Raw genomic sequence first — 24,302 nt, forward strand, 5'->3', positions numbered from 1 at the left:
ATTCCCCTACAAACCCACATCCCGCTCCTAAATTTTATTATACATTTTTTAAATATAAAAAAATATCATTAAAAAAAATAAAATATTTAATTTTTTTTACAAATGCACTTTTTATAAACACTCCCCACCCTATTCCCCTAAAAACCCACATCCCGCTCCTAAATTTCAATATAATTTATTTATTAATAAATAATTTTTAAAAATTATTTATTATAAATTAAATATAAAAATATAGTCATTCTAATAACTTAACTAAAATATTTAATATTCTAAAATACAAATATTGATATTCTTACAATCTATATTTTGTCTATCGATATTCTAACATTCTATATTTTTACATTCGATATTCTGACACTCTATATTTTTACATTCGATATAAATTACTAACAAACAAAAACGATATTTTACATACTCGATATTAACTACATTCAATATTTTTCTTTTACTTTAAAAATCGATATAACTTACTTCGATATTACTTGCCTACGCAGCCGAGCTAAGTACCCTTTCTTCAGCGTTACGCTGTTTTTTACCTTACTAGGCTTTAATTGTATTGCCTCTTATATTTGAAATGTGTATCGCCTTAATATTTTGAATTGTTGTTTAATTTGTTGGCGCGGAGCTACCACGCTAATTTTGCTGCTTTTGTCAGCGATCGACTGCAGGAGCGTTTTCCACTCCTACACAGTCTCCCTGGTGTGGCTCGCGGCGCCAACCTCCTGCCACTAGAGGGCGCAAGAGGTGGCGCGAAGCAGTTGGTGCGTACATTTGAATCTCTCTCGGAGGAATTCTGTCGGCGAGCATTGCTTCTCGAGCCTGGTCTGAGGTGGACTCCCTGCTGTAGTCTGTACTCCGTATGTGCCGCTTTCAAGTACAAGGCCGATTGGACCTGAAAATTGACGCTCTGCTGCCTGAAGCACCACAAGTGTTGGCAGTAGAGTCAGTATTGTGGAAAGAAAGGTGCCCTTTGGGTCAGTATATTCAGGCCCTAGAGGCCTGCGGGGACACTTCCCAGACCGGTTCTGCCCTTTGCACCAGTTACTGTGTCCCTGGGCTGAGAACCCCCTGATTTGGCGATTCACTCTCTCCTTAAGATTTAGGCTGACACCCAGCCCCTTTAAAAAATTAAGGCCTGTCAGCTTGATTAGGGCCTGGTGGTCTGTCACCCAGCCCGCCTTTATAGGTCCCTGACTGCTGGACTAGTCCAACACTTGAATGGACTTTGAAGACGAATCCCAAGGGATAGAAAACCCTCTGGCCGACCTCCCTTGGGATGATGATTTTTATGAAGCAGTAGACGCCTCCATTTACTGAGCGGTGGCAGAGGCCATTACTACATTAGAGGAGAGGCTCTCATACCAGATTGCTCCGGCCTTTGAGAAACTGCAACCTCACCCCATAGGTCCTCTCCCACTTCCAGTGGCCTCAGGGGTATCACTTCTATATCAGGTCCTTAACACCTTGGCTGCTGTGACTTTTCCCTTCCTGTGCTGAACTTGTTTGAATACTATAGTTTCATGACGAGCTCAGCTCGTCATAAGCACAGCTCAACCGTGCCTCATGACGAGCTGAGCTCGTCATGAGCATTGAAAGGGTTAATCATGGAAACCCCCTTGGTTTTTATTGTGCTACAGGAAGGAGAAAAACGAGAGCACGAGGGTAAATGGATAATTTTGTTTAACTTAACAGATCTTATGGAGTGTCAGCATTTTAATGGGTACTGTCCTGCATAGGTAAAGAGGCAGCTGGCCGCATTGCTGGAGATTTTGCTTCAGACACAAAGGCGTCAATTCCGATCCGGTAAAAAAAAAATCCCCCGTACGCATCGTATTCGTAGCCGAATCCGTACGATTCGTGAAAAACCATCCGACCTGCGTAGTACGATCCTCTGGCGCATATTCCCGTACGAATATCAGTCATCCGTACGAACAACAGTCGAAGCCCCCGTACGACTCTGCGTCGGAAATGTAACCGTACGATTTGTAAACCTGCCGTACAACCACACAAGTACGATCCAGTTGGGGAACCCTGTACGCGATTCGTACGGGCCAAATTAGTCGCACATGAAGATGGATTCGTACGGGATCCCATGCCTCACAGCAAGCGCAATCAATACATACTACACGTGTACCCCTCGCGCAAGCCTACGCGACCGCGACCCCCCCCCAACGGCCCGTACTGGATCGCACGCCCAAGTACCCCACGCACACCCCCCAACAAGCGTACGCGAGCCCCCGACCCGCCAACGGCCCCTACAACTCGATCGCACGGCCAAGTACCGCACGCACACAACCCCAACAAGCGTACGCGAGCCCCCCGACCCGCCAACGTCCCGTACAACTCGCTCGCACGCACAAGTACCACACGCACACACCCCCAACAAGCATACGCGAACCCCCGCCCGACCCGCCAACGGCCCGTACAACTTGCTCGCACGCACAAGTACCGCACGCACACCCCCCCCCAACAAGCGTACCCGAGTCCCCCACCCGCCAACGGCCCGTACAACTCGCACGCACAAGTACCGCACGCACACCCCCCCAACAAGCGTACCCGAGCCCCCCACCCGCCAACGGCCCGTACAACTTGCTGGCACGCCCAAGTACCGCACGCACACCCCCCCAACAAGCGTACGCAAGCCCCCCACCCACCAACGGCCCGTACAACTCGCACGCACGCACAAGTACCGCACGCACACCCCCCCAACAAGCGTACCCCAGCCCCCCGACCCGCCAACGGCCCGGACAACTCGATCGCACGCCCAAGTACCGCACGCACACACCCCCAACAAGCGTACGCGAGCCCCCCCCGACCCGCCAACGGCCCGTACAACTCGCACGCCCAAGTACCGCATGCACACCCCCCCAACAAGCGTGCCTGAGCCCCCCCCCGCCAACAGCCCGTACAACTCGATCGAACGGCCAAGTACTGCACGCACACCCCCCCAACAAGCGTACCTGAGCACCCGACCCGCCAACGGCCCGTACAACTCGATCGCACGCCCAAGTACCGCACGCACACCCCCCCAACAAGCGTACCCGATCACCCGACCCGCCAACGGCCCGTACAACTCGATCGCACGGCCAAGTACCGCACGCACACCCCCCCAACAAGTGTACCCGAGCCCCCCCCACCCGCCAACGGCCCGTACAACTCGATCGCACGCCCAAGTACCGCACGCACACACCCCCAACAAGCGTACCCGAGCACCCGACCCGCCAACGGCCCGTACAACTCGATCGCACAAAAAGTACCGCACGCACCCCCCCCAACAAGCGTACCCGAGCCCCCGACCCGCCAACGGCCCGTACAACTCGATCGAACGGCCAAGTACTGCACGCACACCCCCCCAACAAGCGTACCCGAGCACCCGACCCGCCAACGGCCCGTACAACTCGATCGCACGCCCAAGTACCACACGCACACACCCCCAACAAGCGTACCCGAGCACCCGACCCGCCAATGGCCCATACAACTCGCACGCCCAAGTACCGCACGCACACCCCCCCAACAAGCGTACCCGAGCCCCCCCCCCCGCCAACGGCCCGTACAACTCGATCGAACGGCCAAGTACCGCACGCACACCCCCCCAACAAGCGTACCCGAGCACCCGACCCGCCAACGGCCCGTACAACTCTATCACACGCCCAAGTACCGCACGCACACACCCCCAACAAGCGTACCCGAGCACCCGACCCGCCAACGGCCCGTACAACTCGATTGCACGGCCAAGTACCGCACGCACACCCCCCCAACAAGCGTACCCGAGGCCCCCCCCACCCGCCAACGGCCCGTACAACTCGATCGCACGGCCAAGTACCGCACGCACACACCCACAACAAGCGTACGCGAGCCCCCCACCACCCGTCAACAGCCCGTACAACTCGATCGCACGCCCAAGTACCGCACGCACAAACCCCCAACAAGCGTACGCGAGCCCCCCCCGACCCGCCAACGGCCCGTACAACTTGATTGCACGCCCAAGTACTGCACGCACACCCCCCCAACAAGCGTACCCAAGCCCCCCCGCCAACGGCCCGTACAACTCGATCGCACGGCCAAGTACCGCACGCACACCCCCCCAACAAGCGTACCCGAGCCCCCGACCCGCCAACGGCTGTACTATTCGATCGCACGCCCAAGTACCGCACGCACACACCGCCAAAACCCAAAACACCACAACAACACCAAACATGTCTCCTGTGTACACACCATTGAGTAAGAATGAACTGGTCACAGCTAAACAGAGGTCAACACTGACACCCACCCCATATATGACACACCCAACCAATTCAAAATAAGCCACACGCACATCTTCACCTATAAAAGGCTCCACACATACAACCCATCATCCTTTGCAACATACCCATTATAGCAAAGAAACTGAGAGCACACCAACAATTGCAGCCACATACCTTAACACATACACCCTATCACATCTACACCCACACCACCCCCTTCACAATCACAACCACACACCCTCATCCATACACACCATCACCACCTCAATCACATACACACCACACCATGGGCACACCCAAGAATCCAAAGTTCACCAACCCGGAGATGGAGATCCTTACCGATGAAATCATCAGAGTCGAGCCACAGCTGTTTGGCACATTGGTCAGACAGACCAGCATGGCAGAAAAAACTCGCCTGTGGGAGAGGATCATAGACCGGGTAAATGCTGTTGCACCCATCAGGCGCACCAGGGCGGATTGCCAGAGCAGGTGGTACGATCTGCGGAGGATGGTCAGGAGGAAGATGGACCAGGAGTACGCCGCTGCAAACCTCACTGGAGGTGGTGGTCCCCGCAGACCTCCTGTATACCATCCCTGGGAGCAAAAAGTCATGGAGCTGCTGGCACCGGTGGGAGTACACGGAATAGCAGGAGCCGTTGAGCCTGGTGAGTGTACAAGAAAAACATGTGACAGGGGTGGACTTACAACAGTGCCCAGCAGCATGGGGTGGGTGGCCATGAGTCCCAGCATGACTAAACAACATGGGGATTGATGCAAGGGGGAGGCACAAAGGGTGGAAGGTGGAGGGTAGGAGGCTACTCCCATCCCATATGTCCCAGGGACACACCCAGGCACCATGCCCAATGCACAGGGATAGGGAAATATCACACTACATAGTATACTACAGTTGCCAAACAATTTCATGTGGTGGACACACCTCGCGCAATAAACAGACCACGCAGTGTCAGCGTAAAAGGCCATTTCATTAGACCAGAACTGCAAATCTGAACATAACAGTAACAGCAACATAATAATAACAACAAACCCCCACTCACACTGCCCCCTCATTCGTTTCACTCGTCCCGCTTCATCACCAAGCCCTAGAGGCTCCAACCACGCTTTATTCTTGCCCCCCAATCACTCGTCATCCAGCCCCACTCCTTGCGTCGTGCCATTCACGCTTCTATCCGCCCTACGAACTCCCCCCCCAAGGGATGGGTGTGCCCGCTCTTGCCCCCCTTGTCCCTTAAAATCCTGACAACCAGTGATCCCCCTGTAGGGTGGTTCACTGCCCCCCCCTCAGGGCTGCCCATCCACACCACACACACCATTCACTCCCTGCGACACCAGATAGCCTCATTCCACAACTTGCTCAACACATCTCTCATCTCCATCATGTAGTACGCATTGCCCAGCTGGGGCAAGTGCACCCCGTTATCCCTGAAAACTAACCGCTCCTCCAGTCGTATCCCGCCATGTGCAATAACCTTAATGTCCTTGTCCGCACAGTAGAGTCCCACAGCCCTATTGAGCTTCCTCCGAGCCTTCTCTATGGCTCCATGCTTCACAGCCCCTCTCCACACTTTTCTGGGGACCAACTCCGTCCAGGCAATGCAGGTCCCCGCAAGCCTCTATTTCAAAACCTCCTGGTCCCGCTGCATGAGTTGTAACAATGGCAATGCAGACAGTTGCCCCAGGTCGTTCTCCCCCAGATGAATGATCAACAAATCCGGACATCCCCTCTGTGGGACCACTTTTTGCAAGCCAGGGCAGTAGTGCCACCCATCGCATTCCACTTCTGCCCCACCATTGTACCTCGTGCAAGTGTCCTTTCAGTCCCAGGTTACGGCCGTAAACCTGCTGCTCCGCATATTTGGATGCCCAATGCACGAAGGAGTGGCCAACAATCCAAGTCACTGTCCTACCGCCCGGTCCACCCACGCAACCTACGAAGAAAAAGATGTCAGAACAAGAAAAACAGTCCAAAACAACCAACATCCTGCCTGGGACCAACCTACTTCCTCACATACCTCTCACAACAGCGCAACTTCCATCGCCCAATCCTCCTAATCCTATCCCTGGACCAACCCAACCTTGCCGCCGCAGTTGCAGCCCCAATCCGGAAAGAGTGGGTCCCAAATCCAACCTCATCCATGCCCAAACGCCTCAAGGCCTTACGCAACACGGCCAACAACTGGCCCGCCGTCACTCTCGCGCCAAATGCATGACAAAAATTCTCCCCACAACGCACCCCCCCTGTCCCCTGGAAAGTTCGCCATTCCAACACTGGGCAAACCGCCACGCCAGACTCTTTCAACCACACCCACTTGCCTCTGCCCAATTGATCTGTCTTGGAGCATCGCAGCCAAATACCCATGCGCCCCTCATCCACACGAACCTCCTCAAACAACCTCCCAGCCCCACTTCTCGTACCCAAAAGCTCAGACACCCGGAACGTCCCGAAAAACATCCACACCATGCACAAGCGGAAAAGACCCACCTCACCCAGGTCATAACTGCATTCCGGCAACACCCCCACCAGCCTGACCAACAACTCAAACGTCACCGCCTCTCTCAGCCTACCCCCACCCACCCCACTTTCCCTGCCCCAACCCCGCAACATTCTGGCCAGAATCACATCCTTAGTTGGGTCATAGCCCAGGAACAAAACACAGTAGAACAATATCCCTGCCAACTTTCCAGATATCGTAGCCGCAGTCAAACCCCGATCCATGCAAGCCAACACGTAACTCCTCAGCCCCTGTACCACACCCCACTCACTACCCCATCCACCGTCCAGCCCATGAAAGTGCTAAATTCTGACCATGCTAAACGATAAGTCCTCCTTGTGGTCGCAGCCAGTGATCCTTCCACCAGCCCAATCATCCTCACTCTCCCAAGGCCCAGATGCCGGCCGGCAGCTCGGTCTTGCACGTATCCGCTCCCGGTGCCAGGTGTCGAAAACGCTGCCACTGCGAACGAGACAAAGCATCCGCAATGTCATTATTCGCCCCAGGGACATGCTTAGCCCGAAACACCACATTCAACTGCAGACACGCCAACATGAACCTCCACAACAGTCGCAGCACCCTCAGGTCCCTTGCCCTCTGATGATTCACCAGCCCCACCACCGTCATATTGTCGACGTGGAAGAGCGCTGACCTATTTCGAAATTCCTCCCCCCACACCACCAGTGCCACCAGCAAAGGGAAGAATTCCAAGAAGGCAATGCTCCTGCCCTGTTTGATCCAGGAGGCCGGCCAGCTCTCCGCACACCACCTGCCATCCCACAAGACACCAAACCCCGCTGACCCAGCCGCATCTGAGTAAATTTGGCATTGCCAGACCGCCCTTTCCTCGTCAAAGTCCTAAGACACACCGTTGAAGTCCTGCAAGAAGGTAACCCATGTCCTCAAGTCCGTCCTCACACCCATGGAAATCCTGACCCTGTGATGTGGAAGCACCGCCCCCGACATGGCCATGCTGAGCCGCCTGCAGAACGTCCGCCCTGCCGCACCACCCTACACGCAAAGTTCAGGAAACCCAGAAGCTTCTGCACTGCCCTCAAAGGAATCCGCCGTTCCCCCACAGCCCACTCCAAACATGCCAGAATCTCCCTCACTTTGGCCGCAGGAAGGTGCGCCAACCAACGCACCAAATCCAGTTCTATACCCAGGAAGGTGAGGCAACAGCTGGGACCAGCCGTCTTCTCGGGCGCCAGAGGCACCCCAAAATGCGAGGACATCTCCTGCAACCACGACAGGGCCCTGCCGCAATCCCCGGTCTCCGCCCGTCCCAGGAAGAGGAAATCATCCAAGTAGTGAGTGACTTCATGACACCCACTGACCCGCACCAAGACCCACTGCAGAAAATAGCTGAAGAGCTCAAACAGAGCGCAAGAGTTGGCGCACCCCATGGGCCAAACCTAGTCCACGTAGATGGCCCCCCAAAACTGCATGCCCAAGAGCAAAAAAACTGCCGGGTCAATAGGCAGTAAACGGAAAGCAGACTTGATGTCACACTTCGCCAATTCCGCTCCCATCCCACACACCCTGACCAGGTGGATCGCATTGTCCACCGACGCGTAGAGCAATCTCGAATCTTCCACTGCAATAAAGTCCTTCACCGAATGGCCCTCCGGCCATGACAGATGGTGAATCATCCTGAACTCCCCTTCCTCCTTCTTCAGCAGCACCCCCAACGGGGAAATGATCAGGTCCCGCAACGGCCAGTCAGTAAACGGCCCCGCCACCCTTCCTTCCTCAACCTCCTTCCTCAACTTAGCAGACACTACCCCCGGCAATTCATTGGCAGATCTCAAATTCTCGGCCCAACGGCGCTCCCTGGGACCCTGGTAGGACACCCTAAAGCCCTCAGTGAAACCCCAGAAGAGCCGCACCGCAGCCTCCTGATCCGGGTAGCACGAGAGCCACGGGGCCATCGCCTCCACCCTAACCGGTGTAGGCGCCCTTCGGTCCAGGTTGGCCCCGCCCCCTGGAGTTCCCCCATTGCTCCGAGGGGGTGGCGAGTGTGAGGCACTGCGTAAGGGCATGCTTCCCACCGCAATTTTAGCACTCGTGCTTGAATTTACAGGGATACCTGGAACAATACCCCCTATTGTAACTCCAACAGGCCCCCGTGGAATAACCCCCCTGCTTGGACTGCTGCCCCAAGGCAATGGTGCTGGGCACTGTTCTACCCCTCGCCCCGCCTTGGGCGGGACGCGGCGGAAAAGACCGACACACCACCGGTAGGCCGCTGGCCGTGTGAGTGGACGCCGTGGAGTGCGACAACGCCATCCACTGCATCCAAAGCTCCTGATCCACCTCCCCCCAACACATCTCGGCATTCGCGCTAACCCTTGCTCGAAACTCCTCATCATAGCTTAACCAAGCAAAACATCCGAACTGCATCTGTGCCTTGCGAATGATATCCATGTACTCAAAAAGTCCCAGGGCATAGAATTCCCCCTTGACATCTGTCAACTGTTCTGGAGTAGGGAATGTGATGAATTCATCGAGGTGGAGCAACATCGCAGCCAAAACATCTGTCAATACACGGCTGAACATGGTCTGAGACATCCCTCCCACATCAACTATGGTCAATTGGAACGTACCTGTGGCAAAGAAATGGAGGGCTGCCATCACCTTTACCTTGGGTGTCAGCGCTGTTGGATACCTGTGTCGTGGTTGCAGGTGAGCCTCCAGTCTGTCCGTCAGGTCCTTGATCATCTGTCTGGTGAAGCGATAACGACGGAAGCAATTGCGTTCCCTCATGGCTTCCAAGTCAGGTAACGGCCGTTCCAGAGGGGTTCCCTGCAAAACACATATATTAGGAAATGTGTTCAACTGTCTGACTAAGACAATAACAATGTACATGGCACAAGCAACACTGCTTCAACAAATCTAGACAAGTGTGAGTGTGGCGTGGGAGACACACTGTTGTAACATGTTCAAACTCCCAGCCACTCCTCCGTGAACAGTACAAGTCCTGTGGTCTGTGGAATGGATATGACATGCATACAAAATATCTGATGGAAAGGTCTTATTGAGCATGACAATGTATCATGTCAGTGACACACGGCATGTGAATGTCAGTAGGAGGTTGTCCGCACATCCAGACAGCTTACAGCAATACACACACCACATGTGGCATCATTTGCACAGTTCTGACATAGTCATGTTGCGGTGTGATATTTCCCTAACTATTACCTGAACGGATCTATGACAGAATTTCGACAGACAGAATTTCGACTTACACAAATATCGGCGTAATTATATCGATTGCAAGAATATCGACGCCCTATGTACAACATGGTAAGTACCCAAATATCGAAAAAATAATATCGATGTTAAAAATATCGTTGTTAAATATATCGGGTTTTTTTGGGTTTAAAAAAACATGAAAAATACTGTAAATAATACTTATAAATTACTTAAACATATTTAAATATATTTAATAATGGTAAAAAAATTAATAATACATATTTAATTAAAAAGAAAAACAAATTTACAAATCATATATAATATATACTTACTTAACAATAATTACTATTCCCACTCCAGAGGGTGCAACAGTAGGGAAAGCATTGGATAGCGGGTGGGTAAAAATTACTATTCTCACTCCAAAGGGTGCAACAGTAGGGAAAGTGTTGGATAGCGTAGGGGTAAAAATTACTATTCCCACCCCACCCTATTCCCCTATAAACACACAAGACACTCCAGTACTATCACCTAACATTTAATTGAAAATTAAATATCAATTAAATAATTACTTAATCAATTAAATTAATTAATTGCAAATATTTGTTTTATAAAAACATAAATTATACATAAGATTTTTTTTTAAATATTTGTAATTAAATCAGTTCCCACCCTATTCCCCTATAAACCGACAACCCGCTCCAGTAGTAACACTTAACATTTAATTTAAAATTACATTAATTACATTAATTACCAATTACATAATTACTTAATCAATTAAAAATATTAATTACCAATTAAATAATTAATTTACCAATTAATAAAATTAATTACCAATAAAATAATTAATTTATCAATTAATATAATTCATTACCAATTAATAATTAATTACTAATTAAAATATGCTTAATAATTGTTTAATTAATTACAATTAAATTACTTCCCACCCTATTCCCCTATAAACCCACAACCCGCTCCAGTAGTTAAAAATATAATTTACTTATAAATATACATCAATTATCATTTAATTAATCAATTAATCAATTAAAATAATTCATTGCCAATTAATATTTAATTGCAAAATAAATTAATCATTAAAAAATAATTAATTAATTACAAATAAATTACTTCCCACCCTATTCCCCTAAAAACCCACAACCCGCTCTGGTAGTAAAACATATAATTTACTTTTATATATTTTTTATTTATAAAAAATATTAAACACATATTATAACAATTAATTTAAATACTTAACTAAAATTTCTAACACATATTAGTAAATCGAAATTACTTACATCGATATATATGCTATCGATATAAGTAATGTCGATATTACTTACATCGATATATATGCTATTGATATAAGTAATTTCGATATTACTTACCTTAGGGTCGATATTCTGGCCATCGATATTCTGTACATCGATATTCTGTCCCTTCGATATTAGCAACTCGATATAAGTGTAAGTCGAAATTAAAGATTCGATATTTTGACTGTGTACCTACCTGAACATCATCATACTGCATTAATGTTTGATTAGTCACAAATGGTCTGTGATGCCATCACACATATGAGCGCTTCATTAACACAAGTGGCATGGTGTGCGTACATTAGAAACCCTGTAATCACGGCAAGGACACAATATGGATGCTCCTACAGAAGATGTACTGAAATTTATGAACTGGTTACTTACCTTTCGTAACAAAATATCATAATGGAACAATAGTAAGTAGCATGTTCCTGACTTTGAATACATACCAATCTTCAGACAAATTTGCCTCCCTGGATGCCATCTATGTGAGTCGGGGATATTGAGCCATCACTGGATGAAATACGGTGTTGCTGACTGGCATCCTACAAGTGCTTGGCCAAGTATGGCCCGTACCTACAACGCACACTCTGCCAGCAGTTACACAACCATGTCCCACAGACAGTGTGGGAAGCAGACAAAGAGGCATGTGATGTTGTAAGACCTCAGTCCCAGAGTCAGGGAGGATGATGACATCTGTCCATACTGCTCAGGACTCCCTAAATATCTCGTGAGGAGACTTCAAGTAGTCCAAAATTCAGCTGCCAGGGCTATTTATGGACTCCCTAGACGAGCTAGTGCGTCTGACTTGTTGAAGGAACTGCACTGGCTTCCTATAGCCAAGAGGGCACTCTTTAAAAGCCTGACGCTGACCTACAAGGCCCTTCATGACTCAGGCCCTAGGTACATTAGGAAGCGCCTTGCTCTTTACAAGCCGAGCAGAACTTTGCGATCTGCCTCCTTGTCTAAAATGGTTGTTCCGTCCATCAAGCGAACCAGACAAGGGGGGCGCTCTTTTCATTACCTGGCCCCGCGCGCCTGGAATGAGCTTCCCATTTCTCTCAGACAGGCCCCTAGTCTAATGTCGTTCAGAAAGGCATTAAAAACCTGGCTGTTTACCAGTTAACTTCGCTGTTCCTTTTATTCTGCAGTTATGTTTCCTCTTCTTAAAGGACCTCTTCGCTAAAGCGCCGGGACACTCCTACTGGAGTAGCCGTTGCGCTATAGAAGAACCCAAATAACATAACATAACATAACCTCTTGGATACCCTCTACAACGGAGCTACGGGGAATGTGGTCTGTGATTTGGCGTGCAGGATGCCCATGCTCTCTGGGGTGGGGTGGGAGGACAGGGCACATGGCCGGTCCAGGGAGGGGTGTGGTCGTTGACAACGCGCCTATCTACAGCAAAACATGCAGCGTGCCTGTACATGCAGAACAATATAGATACAGTACATTCCTCAGGATAGGCCTGCAGACGCTCAGTGGAGCGTGACTTCACTTGATGGACCTCAGTGAGGAGGTTGGTCCTCACCGCGGCAATGGGGAAATGATTGGGCAAGGCTATGGCCGCCCACATAAACATTACACTGTACGTTGTCCGCTCATCCATTAACACGTTTGGAGTAGAGACATCACCAGTGTCTGGCTAGGTGTCCAGACCACTTGCATGCCCCAGTCCACCTGTCCTGTCACCTTGGGACCGACACTCATGTGTCAGTGGGTCTTCAAGACCCTCCCAATACTCATTGACACCCATTTCATGATAATCAGGCCTGTCATGAGCTGTGGCCGGCCCCCTGCAGCATTAATAGCGGTATGCTGCCGCACAGTTCCCACGCCAGTGCCGTACAGGGTGTGGTATCGGGGACACCACCACCCGAGAACGCCGCAAAGGCTGGCACCTGGGGGACAGTTGCCAGTGAGGTTGTGAGGTGAACCAGAGAGGACCAGGATCAACATTCAGATCCTTTCTGTCACAGCGGGTCTGGCACAAATGCGCCGCCTGCGTCAGGGACGAAGTGAGTGATGGCGTCACGGGCAAATCACCAGACGCGCAAGTGCCCCAGACGGGTCCGCTGGGCCAGAATCCGCCGCATAGGCCTTTGGTGGTGTGAGGGACATCATGGACATGAGTACCACAGGTTGTGGTGCAGGCTACAACGGCTGCAAATTTGACAGAGCCGCGTGGGCGGTGTCACCCAAATCCCAACCTATGCAGCATTGCACGTGCATTGTGTAGATTTGAAAGTGTGATGACATCTCTTTCACATATATGTGTTACCTGACGACTTGGCCCTGGAGGACTGATGTCAAATCCAGGGGCAATGATGTCTCAACACCCACGCCCAGGCACTCCTCCTACGTCCAGACCATGAGCCATTGTGCTGCAGGGACAACTGCTGGAATCTGAGCGGCATGTGTGACCTATCACACCTGCATTCATATGTCTGGTCCCAGCAGTCGGAGCAGCTCTACTTGTCTTGCTTGACGTGAACACTGTGGAGACACCGACGGTGAGGGTCAGTCACCAACATGAGAGGGTTGCAATCCTCACAGGCTTTGAAATGGACATCCCTATTGGCACCGTCCTGAGTCAGACAATCCAAGTGAAATGGTCAGAAGTGATCGTACTATGATCTTGTTTCCAAAATGAGTTAGGTTACACTTATACGGGACCAGCGCAGGTGTTGTTAATACAGAGGACCTGACGTGAGCACGCTGAGGTCACGTATGAGTACTCAGACAACGTCATCACGGTACACACAACGCCAACAACACACGGTGGGCAGCAGGACATGCCTACCGACACACAAGTGTACTACTGAGCGGAAATTGGCATGTCCAGGATGACACGTGGGGATATTGTAAGGTGAGTAATATGATACTGTCCTGAACATTTCATATGCAAACAGCAGGCACAATATCACATATGGCACACACATGACGTGATGACTCAGGGTCATGCTGTGCGTCTATTACACCTCTGTCACAGTGGGCATGTTGCTGTCATCATGTGCCAGTTCCCTGTACTGAATGGTGTGGCAGTCCAGTGTTGATGTGTATCGCAATATGTTGTAGACGTTACGCCGGTGCAAAGTGTTGTATGCATGTGATGCACATGTGCTGAAGGAGTAATGACAAGTCTTGCCAGCTCTTCACACATCAACTGAGGCACTAGGTCACAGTCCCTGTGCTTCTTCAATGTCTGCCACACTTGGGGCATGCTGATGTGAGGATGCCATGTTGATGTATGCATCCAAATTGTCAACATGAGGGTAGAGTACATCCCTGCTATGTGATTTCCTGGAGTCACTCTCCCAATGGTGACATGAAGGAGGTCAGGAACGCAGCCTACACAAACGTTCACTTGAGCATGTCTGACGCACTGTACATACGCCTCGTTTCCCTATTGCTTTTCAGCCCTAGGCGAGCAAAGCGTACCCCAATGGTACGTGCGTGTGTACGCCTCGTTTCCCTATTGCATTTCAGCCCTACGCGAGCAAATCGTACCCCAATGGTACGTGCGTGTGTACGCCTCGTTTCCCTATTGCTTTTCAGCCCTACGCGAGCAAAGCGTACCCCAATGGTACGTGCATGTGTACGCCTCGTTTCCCTATTGCTTTTCAGCCCTACGCGACCAAAGCGTACCCCAATGGTACGTGCGTGTGTACGCCTCGTTTCCCTATTGCTTTTCAGCCCTACGTGAGCAAAGCGTACCCCAATGGTACGTGCGTGTGTACGCCTCGTTTCCCTATTGCATTTCAGCCCTACGTGAGCAAAGCGTACCCCAATGGTACGTGCGTGTGTACGCCTCGTTTCCCTATTGCATTTCAGCCCTACGCGAGCAAAGCGTACCCCAGTGGTACGTGCGTGTGTACGCCTCGTTTCCCTATTGCTTTTCAGCCCTACGCGAGCAAAGCGTACCCCAATGGTACGTGCATGTGTACGCCTCGTTTCCCTATTGCATTTCATCCCTACGCGAGCAAAGCGTACCCCAATGGTACGTGCGTGTGTACGCCTCGTTTCCCTATTGCTTTTCAGCCCTACGCGAGCAAAGCGTACCCCAATGGTCCGTGCGTGTGTACGCCTCGTTTCCCTATTGCTTTTCAGCCCTACGCGAGCAAAGCGTACCCCAATGGTACGTGCGTGTGTACTCCTTGTTACACCATTGAATGGGTTGCATTGGCAACGGCAATGTCACCTTACTTGTGTGGGTATTTGATTAATTACATAGGGGACATCTAGGGGAACAGTGGACAGATCAAAATGCAACCAGCTTGTCATGGATACTGAATTTTTTGAGCCTCCTACAGGTGTTAGAGAAAATTCAGTTGGGCAAAAGTATACAATGTTGCAAAAGTTGTTGTTCAGCTCAGGCTCAGTTTTCAAACCATGCATATGTGTGTCATGTCCTTATGTGTGAAGTGATTGGATGGAACGTAGAATGCTAACTAAGGTGGCCTATCAGACACTACTCCTTGGACTCACAGCCCCTCTGCAGCACAGATGTAAGGCAGCATGTGGCTCTGGTAGGGCACTTGCCTGCACAACATTGGTGTGGTAACCACAGCTGCTGTCTCTGAATCCTCTGGACCCTGATTGGCTTAGCATGGAGAGGGCATCTGCATTCACTGATGGTGAGAACAAGGCCCTGCTGGATGCCCTCCTGCCTAACTACAGCAAGCTGTATGGGAGACCAGAGGATCAGGTGAGTGATGTGTGCAATACCTTGGAGTGTGCAGCTGTTTTGTGTGTGACATTATAGCCACTGTGTATGTATAGTGTCTAGATGCAATGTTGTTGGGAGTGAGTGCCAGGGTGTACAGTGTTGTTACTAGAGGCTTATTTGTTGCAGTGGGGTGTGTGACAGCGTGTCACGAGCTGCAGTGCACCCAGACGTAGCATACATTGCTCAGTGAGTGCCATGCTCGGAGAGTGTTTAGCACCCATCATGTAATCTGTAGCCTTTCAATGGCATGTCATGCAGTGGTGTTAGCTCACACGCCACATACTCGTGCCCAAAAATGCTAATGTGTTTAGCTTACAATGCCCTGTTTTCATCAAGTTTTTTGTGCACATATGTGTGTGTTTGGAACATGGACCAGGTGTACTGATGCTGTTTTACTTTACATTTGTGACAGGTATCTGCCTATGAGAAGGGTGAAATCTGGCTGGACATCGCCAGGGCTGTCAGGAGCGAGGGGGGGCCTCGCAGGAGGCTCCGGAACATCGAGAAGAGGTGGCAGGACATCCGGTGCTGGAGCCGCCGCATCGCCAGAGTACAGCTAAAGCTGGAAGCTCCACGCCGGCATGGCGGCACCCGCCACCTCACCCCCAACATGCTCCGGGTCCTGGAAGTGGTGTTCCCAGACCTCCATAGGCAGTTGCAGGAGGGACAGCAGCAAGTAGTGGGTAGGTTTATGTCTGTTTGTTGTGATATGTGTCACATGCTCCCTGCAGTGCTCAATGGCATGGTTACACTCCCATAGTTTGAGTGTTGTGGTCAGACAGGCACTCCATGCATTGGCCTCAGAATGTCCCCGTTTCTGCAGCTGCTTCTTTACATGCCTTGCCCTAATCCACTTTTGACCTGCGCTTTGGATGATGTTTGTTTTTGACATGTACTCCTATGGTGCAATGTCTATGTATGCATCTTCCTTTGCACATCATCATGTTGGAGGGGGGGTCTGTGACACCTGTTGGAACCTTACATGTGGCACCACATATGCACTGTGTCTGCTGTTCTACATATTTAGGCACTGATCTTGAGTCTAAACATGTGTCTTCTGCACGAGTCAGCCTCAGTGGCCTTTGTCCATGGTACTCTTTCAAATAGTCATGTGTTGGCTACAGGTGCACAATGTACAAGTGCAATATTTTGGGCTTATGCATACTCACACTGGGCAGTGCGTGTGTGCATAGTTGCCACATAAGTCAAATGTTCTTTGTAATTACTATTGATGGTCAGTCACACAATGAGCCTTGGGGTGTCAACAGCTGTGCTGCCAGTGTGAGGTGATGTTACACTTGGTTCAGGTCCCAGGATGGCATCACATGTCACTTCAGGAAGGACTTTTCCCATGTGGTACAAGGTGTAAGGAAATTCAACATGTGCAGGTCTGTGTTTGGGTGGCAGGGTGTGTAAATGAGCTGTGATGCTTCATCAGCTATCCTGTTGTCAGGCAGTCAGTCATCATTGTGTCGCTCATGATAGATTTTTGCATTCACTGTTGCTTGTATCCTACTATACATTATGCGTAGTGTCTCTTGCAATTGGCCACAACTAGACTTATCATTGTGCAGTGTTCAGTCTCCTGTGACTCATGATGCATGTCATGTTCAGAAATGAGGCCTAATGAATTGTAGCTGACATGTCTGATGTGTACAGGTGACTGATATGTTATTATTCTTCTCCTTGGCCACAGCATCATCATCTGAATCTGGAGGGGACACAGGCGCGGACCACGAAGAGGGACACACCGACAGTGCCACCTGCTTTGAGGAGTCGGAGGGAGGCAGTGGCACGGAGGGTGATGAGAGTCTGCTGGCCGGACGACATGTGACTGACACATCTTACCATGCCGACAACTCCGAGTCAGACTCTCAGGAGGAGGGGGAATATGCAGCAATGGTCTCTCCATCATCTTTGGCTGGCGTCCCCTCCTCCAGTACCATCTCCACCCTCCCAGTCATTAGTGTCCCTAGGGTCCGTGCTAGCACACGTGTCTCCTTTGTTCCCGGCACCGCAGCCCCTGCCCCTGTGTCCCCTGCTGCCCTCAGTGGTGAGACTGTGGACCTACTCCGACAGATTGCAGTAGGTCAGACATCCATACTGACTGTCCTCCATGGACATACACAACTGATTACACAGTTGGTGTCGTTCATGGAGGGCATGTCATCGGCCATGTCTGATCTACGTCGGAGTGTGGCTGCCATAGAGTCAACACTGACGGCAGCAATGTACTCCCAGCAGCCTCTGTCTCCCCCCATCCTTCAGACCCATCCACCTCTGCCTCTCCCATATCTACACAACATACACGCAGACGCCACAGGTCACACACACCCAGCACACCCACACGTCAGAAAAAGCTCAAAGCTCCACGCACGCAATCTCAAGGGGATGTAGGCAGACCCACAGGGAGAGGGGACACAACGCACACACGCATCCACACACCCAGGAGTACAGACTCACAGCCCTCTACCTCCACCCCCAATGTGTCCCCGTGTTCAGGTGGTAGTTTTTCCACACTGGCTGAGGTGTGCAGCCAGGTTTACGAAGCTACTTTCGTCGCTGCACCAGCCAGTGTGGATGAATTCACTACACCTGCACCCACTCCGCCTGTCCTTCCCTCTCCTGTCCATGTGGTGCCGGAGGATTCCACAGATGGTGCCCCCATAGTTAGCACTGCGGATTAAACGCCATGTGCAGGCAAGTTAGTGTGTGATCACACCCATGGAGGCACATATTGTTGCTCTGACTTTTTTGGACTGGCCATTGGCCTTTAATGAGCAAGGACTCTTATTTGCTTTTCTTTTTTGGAGCAGCTGAATAAAGCATTTATGTTAATTTTCTGAAGTAGAGTTTGTGTGATAATGTCTGTGACTGCTATGTGCCTAGGAGCTGATGTGATGTTCAAATGTAGGTATGTTAACATGTGTCAATCTCCTGATGGTAATGATGTTCACAATGGTATGTTGTTATGTAACAGCTGGGCACTGGTGGGCACTGGTGGGGGTGTTAGCCACACACACACTCTGATGCTGGGCACTGGTGGGCACTGGGGGGCACTGGTGGAGGTGTTAGCCACACACTCTGATGCTGGGCTCTGGTGGGCACTGGTGGGGGTGTTAGCCACACACACACTCTGATGCTGGGCTCTGGTGGGCACTGGTGGGCACTGGTGGGGTGTTAGGCACACACTCTGATGCTGGGCTCTGGTGGGCACTGGGGGGCACTGGTGGGGGTGTTAGCCACACACACACTCTGATGCTGGGCACTGGTGGGCACTGGTGGGGGTGTTAGCCACACACACACTCTGATGCTGGGCACTGGGGGGGCACTGGTGGGGGTGTTAGGCACACACTCTGATGCTGGGCTCTGGTGGGCACTGGTGGGCACTGGTGGGGGTGTTAGCCACACATACACTCTGATGCTGGGCTCTGGTGGGCACTGGTGGGGGTGTTAGCCACACACACACTCTGATGCTGGGCTCTGGTGGGCACTGGGGGGCACTGGTGGGGGTGTTGGTCACACACTCTGATGCTGGGCTCTGGTGGGCACTGGTGGGCACTGGTGGGGGTGTTAGCCACACACACACTCTGATGCTGGGCACTGGTGGGCACTGGTGGGGGTGTTAGCCACACACACACTCTGATGCTGGGCTCTGGTGGGCACTGGGGGGCACTGGTGGGGGTAATAGCCACACACACACTCTGATGCTGGGCACTGGTGGGCACTGGTGGGGGTGTTAGCCACACACACACTCTGATGCTGGGCTCTGGTGGGCACTGGTGGGGGTGTTAGGCACACACTCTGATGCTGGGCTCTTGTGGGCACTGGTGGGCACTGGTGGGGGTGTTAGCCACACACACACTCTGATGCTGGGCACTGGTGGGCACTGGTGGGGGTGTTAGCCACACACACACTCTGATGCTGGGCTCTGGTGGGCACTGGTGGGCACTGGTGGGGGTGTTAGCCACACACACACTCTGATGCTGGGCACTGGTGGGCACTGGTGGGGGTGTTAGCCACACACACACTCTGATGCTGGGCACTGGTGGACACTGGGGGGCACTGGTGGGGGTGTTAGCCACACACTCTGATGCTGGGCTCTGGTGGGCACTGGGGGGCACTGGTGGGGGTGTTAGCCACACACTCTGATGCTGGGCACTGGGGGGCACTAGGGGGCACTGGTGGGGGGTGTTAGGCACACACTCTGATGCTGGGCACTGGGGGGCACTGGGGGGGCACTGGTGGGGGTGTGTTAGGCACACACTCTGATGCTGGGCACTGGGGGGCACTGGTGGGGGGGTGTTAGGCACACACTCTGATGCTGGGCACTGGGGGGCACTGGGGGGAACTGGGGGGGGGGGGTGTTAGCCACACACTCTGATGCTGGGCACTGGGGGGCACTGGTGGGGGGGGGGTGTTAGGCACACACTCTGATGCTGGGCACTGGGGGGAACTGGGGGGAACTGGGGGGGTGTTAGGCACACACTCTGATGCTGGGCACTGGGGGGAACTGGGGGGTGTTAGGCACACACTCTGATGCTGGGCACTGGGGGGCACTGGTGGGGGTGTTAGGCACACACTCTGATGCTGGGCTCTGGTGGGCACTGGTGGGGGTGTTAGCCACACACACACTCTGATTCTGGGCTCTGGTGGGCACTGGTGGGGGTGTTAGCCACACACACACTCTGATGCTGGGCTCTGGTGGGCACTGGTGGGCACTGGTGGGGTGCTAGGCACACACTCTGATGCTGGGCTCTGGTGGGCACTGGTGGGCACTGGTGGGGGTGTTAGCCACACACACACTCTGATGCTGGGCACTGGTGGGCACTGGTGGGGGTGTTAGCCACACACACACTCTGATGCTGGGCTCTGGTGGGCACTGGGGGGCACTGGTGGGGGTGTTAGCCACACACACACTCTGATGCTGGGCACTGTTGGGCACTGGTGGGGGTGTTAGCCACACACACACTCTGATGCTGGGCTCTGGTGGGCACTGGTGGGGGTGTTAGGCACACACACACTCTGATGCTGGGCTCTGGTGGGCACTGGTGGGGGTGTTAGCCACACACACACTCTGATGCTGGGCACTGGTGGGCACTGGTGGGGGTGTTAGCCACACACACACTCTGATGCTGGGCTCTGGTGGGCACTGGTGGGCACTGGTGGGGGTGTTAGCCACACACACACTCTGATGCTGGGCACTGGTGGGCACTGGTGGGGGTGTTAGCCACACACACACTCTGATGCTGGGCACTGGTGGGCACTGGTGGGGGTGTTAGCCACACACACATTCTGATGCTGGGCACTGGTGGGCACTGGTGGGGGTGTTAGCCACACACACACTCTGATGCTGGGCACTGGTGAGCACTGGGGGCACTGGTGGGGGTGTTAGCCACACACTTTGATGCTGGGCTCTGGTGGGCACTGGGGGGCACTGGTGGGGGTGTTAGCCACACACTCTGATGCTGGGCACTGGGGGGCACTAGGGGGCACTGGTGGGGGGGTGTTAGGCACACACTCTGATGCTGGGCACTGGGGGGCACTGGGGGGCACTGGTGGGGGGGTGTTAGGCACACACTCTGATGCTGGGCACTGGGGGGCACTGGGGGGCACTGGTGGGGGTGTGTTAGGCACACACTCTGATGCTGGGCACTGGGGGGCACTGGGGGGCACTGGGGGGAACTGGGGGGGGGGGTGTTAGGCACACACTCTGATGCTGGGCACTGGGGGGCACTGGGGGGAACTGGGGGGGTGTTAGCCACACACTCTGATGCTGGGCACTGGGGGGCACTGGTGGGGGGGGTGTTAGGCACACACTCTGATGCTGGGCACTGGGGGGCACTGGGGGGGAACTGGGGGGGTGTTAGGCACACACTCTGATGCTGGGCACTGGGGAGCACTGGGGGGAACTGGGGGGGGTGTTAGGCACACACTCTGATGCTGGGCACTGGGGGGCACTGGGGGGAACTGGGGGGGTGTTAGCTACACACTCTGATGCTGGGCACTGGGGGGCACTGGTGGGGGGTGTTAGGCACACACTCTGATGCTGGGCACTGGGGGGAACTGGGGGGGTGTTAGGCACACACTCTGATGCTGGGCACTGGGGGGTGTTCTGCTCACCACTTACACTTACAATCACATTGCAGGCGTATGTGCCACACGTCAATTGCACTGGTGTAGTGCGGTGACGTACCGTACGCCCTGGTCGATGACGTAGGTACGGCCAGTCTCCGTATTGCACTGGTGTAGTGCGGTGACCTGCCGTACCCCCTGGTCGATGACGTAGGTACGGCCGGTCTCCATATTGCACTGGTGTAGTGCGGCGACCTGCCGTACCCCGTGGTCGATGACGTAGGTGCGGCGTATTGCGCTGGTGTAGTGCGGTGACGTACCGTACCCCCTGGTCGATGAGGTAGGTACGGCCGGTCTCCGTATTGCACTGGTGTAGTGCGGCGACCTGCCGTACCCCGTGGTCGATGACGTAGGTGCGGCGTATTGCGCTGGTGTAGTGCGGTGACGTACCGTACCCCCTGGTCGATGACGTAGGTACGGCCGGTCTCCGTATTGCACTGGTGTAGTGCGGTGACCTGCCGTACCCCGTGGTCGATGACGTAGGTGCGGCGTATTGCGCTGGTGTAGTGCGGTGACGTACCGTACCCCCCGGTCGATGACGTAGGTACGGCCGGTCTCCGTATTGCACTGGTGTAGTGCGGTGACCTGCCGTACCCCGTGGTCGAAGACGTAGGTGCGGCGTATTGCGCTGGTGTAGTGCGGTGACGTACCGTACCCCCCGGTCGATGACGTAGGTACGGCCGGTCTCCGTATTGCACTGGTGTAGTGCGGGAGTGTGTGGCGCAACATGGGCAGACATTACAATTGTGTAATGGAGATGTGTGCGTGTAGCAAGACGTACAGGTATGTAGAACCTCGTTGTACTTACCTTCTGCGCCGTCGTTGGTTTCTCAGTATGAGGTGGTGGGCGTACAGGATAGGGATTACTCGGACGATGGCGTCCATGTCCTGCTTGTCGCGTCCCGGGGTGCGGGTTGTGCCGAAGTCTGGTTTTACAGTAGTTTTGAGCTGTCGTAGAAAAAGAGCCGTACGGAGTGTGTGGAACACGGATCGTACTTTGTGGTTCGGGAGACGCGGTTTATGTACGTACGGACGTAGCGTCGAGCGTCAGCCGACTGCTATTTGTACGGACTTTCGATTCGTACGGCGTTTTGTACGAGACGTACGGAGTGACGCATTAAGTTGTGATCGTACTTGCACATTCGTACGGGGACGCCTTCGGGTTCGATTCGTACGGGGAAAAACGCTCCGTACAGCAATTCGGAGCGCTTTTTACCGGATCGGAATCGAGCCCAGAGTGTTTCGCCCTTGTTACCAATGGAATGCAGTCTAAACACAAATCCCTTTGTTCTAATGCTGATTGAGACACCATACCATCTTTCCCCTTACAATGTAAAACAAAATAAAATGAAACATAATCAAACAATCTACATAAGGGATATAAATATTACATGTAAAAGCAATGTTAAAAAATTATAAATACAATAATTAATTATCGTATTACTCCACACGGTAATGATATGTCTGCTCAACTTACTGTACATAAGGACAGCCTGCCCTACACTGTTGAAGCAAAATCAGTCACAAAATCTTTAAATCAACTAGGAGGTGCCACCTTGCACCTCTGCCTATATCTATATAGTTTATTGACACCAGCCTCCATCATTTTCCCAATAAACATTCCTCTGGAAGCAGAAGCATTTTTTTCACCACCCCCTCCCCATTTACCTGACTAAAATATTAATCGATTCGATTCGAAAAAATCTTTATTTCGATTACATGATCATAAAAGATATACATTACATCATATATAAAAAAATTCAAAAAACGCATTAAACAACTATGGTGATCAAGATTTGTTAAAAGAAATAAGGAAAATAGATGTGCCAATAGTTCAAATCTGCCCCGAGTCTCCAAGTCTCTTTATACAACGGGTTCGGGCGTACCACATTGCTGTTAAAAATTTGGATATTGCAAAAACTGTAGTAGGAGCTAGATCTGTCTTTAAAATTCTGTAAGCAGGTGAAAAAGTTCTGAACCCCAAATTCCTGAGCAGGGGGACTAGCCAATATTTCCTGCTCCTCTCATAGGCCCGGCAAAAGAAGACCACGTGGACATCGTTCTCCTTTGGATGGGCACATGCCGGGCAAGTAAACAAAAGAAGGGGGTTCCCCGTGGGTAACTTTAAGATAAGGGCAGGTCGTAGGGGGAAGAAACTAATGTAAATAGAAAGAAAGAA

The sequence above is a fragment of the Lissotriton vulgaris genome, chromosome 3_1 (assembly GCF_964263255.1).
Source record: "Lissotriton vulgaris chromosome 3_1, aLisVul1.2, whole genome shotgun sequence".
NCBI lineage: Eukaryota > Metazoa > Chordata > Amphibia > Caudata > Salamandridae > Lissotriton > Lissotriton vulgaris.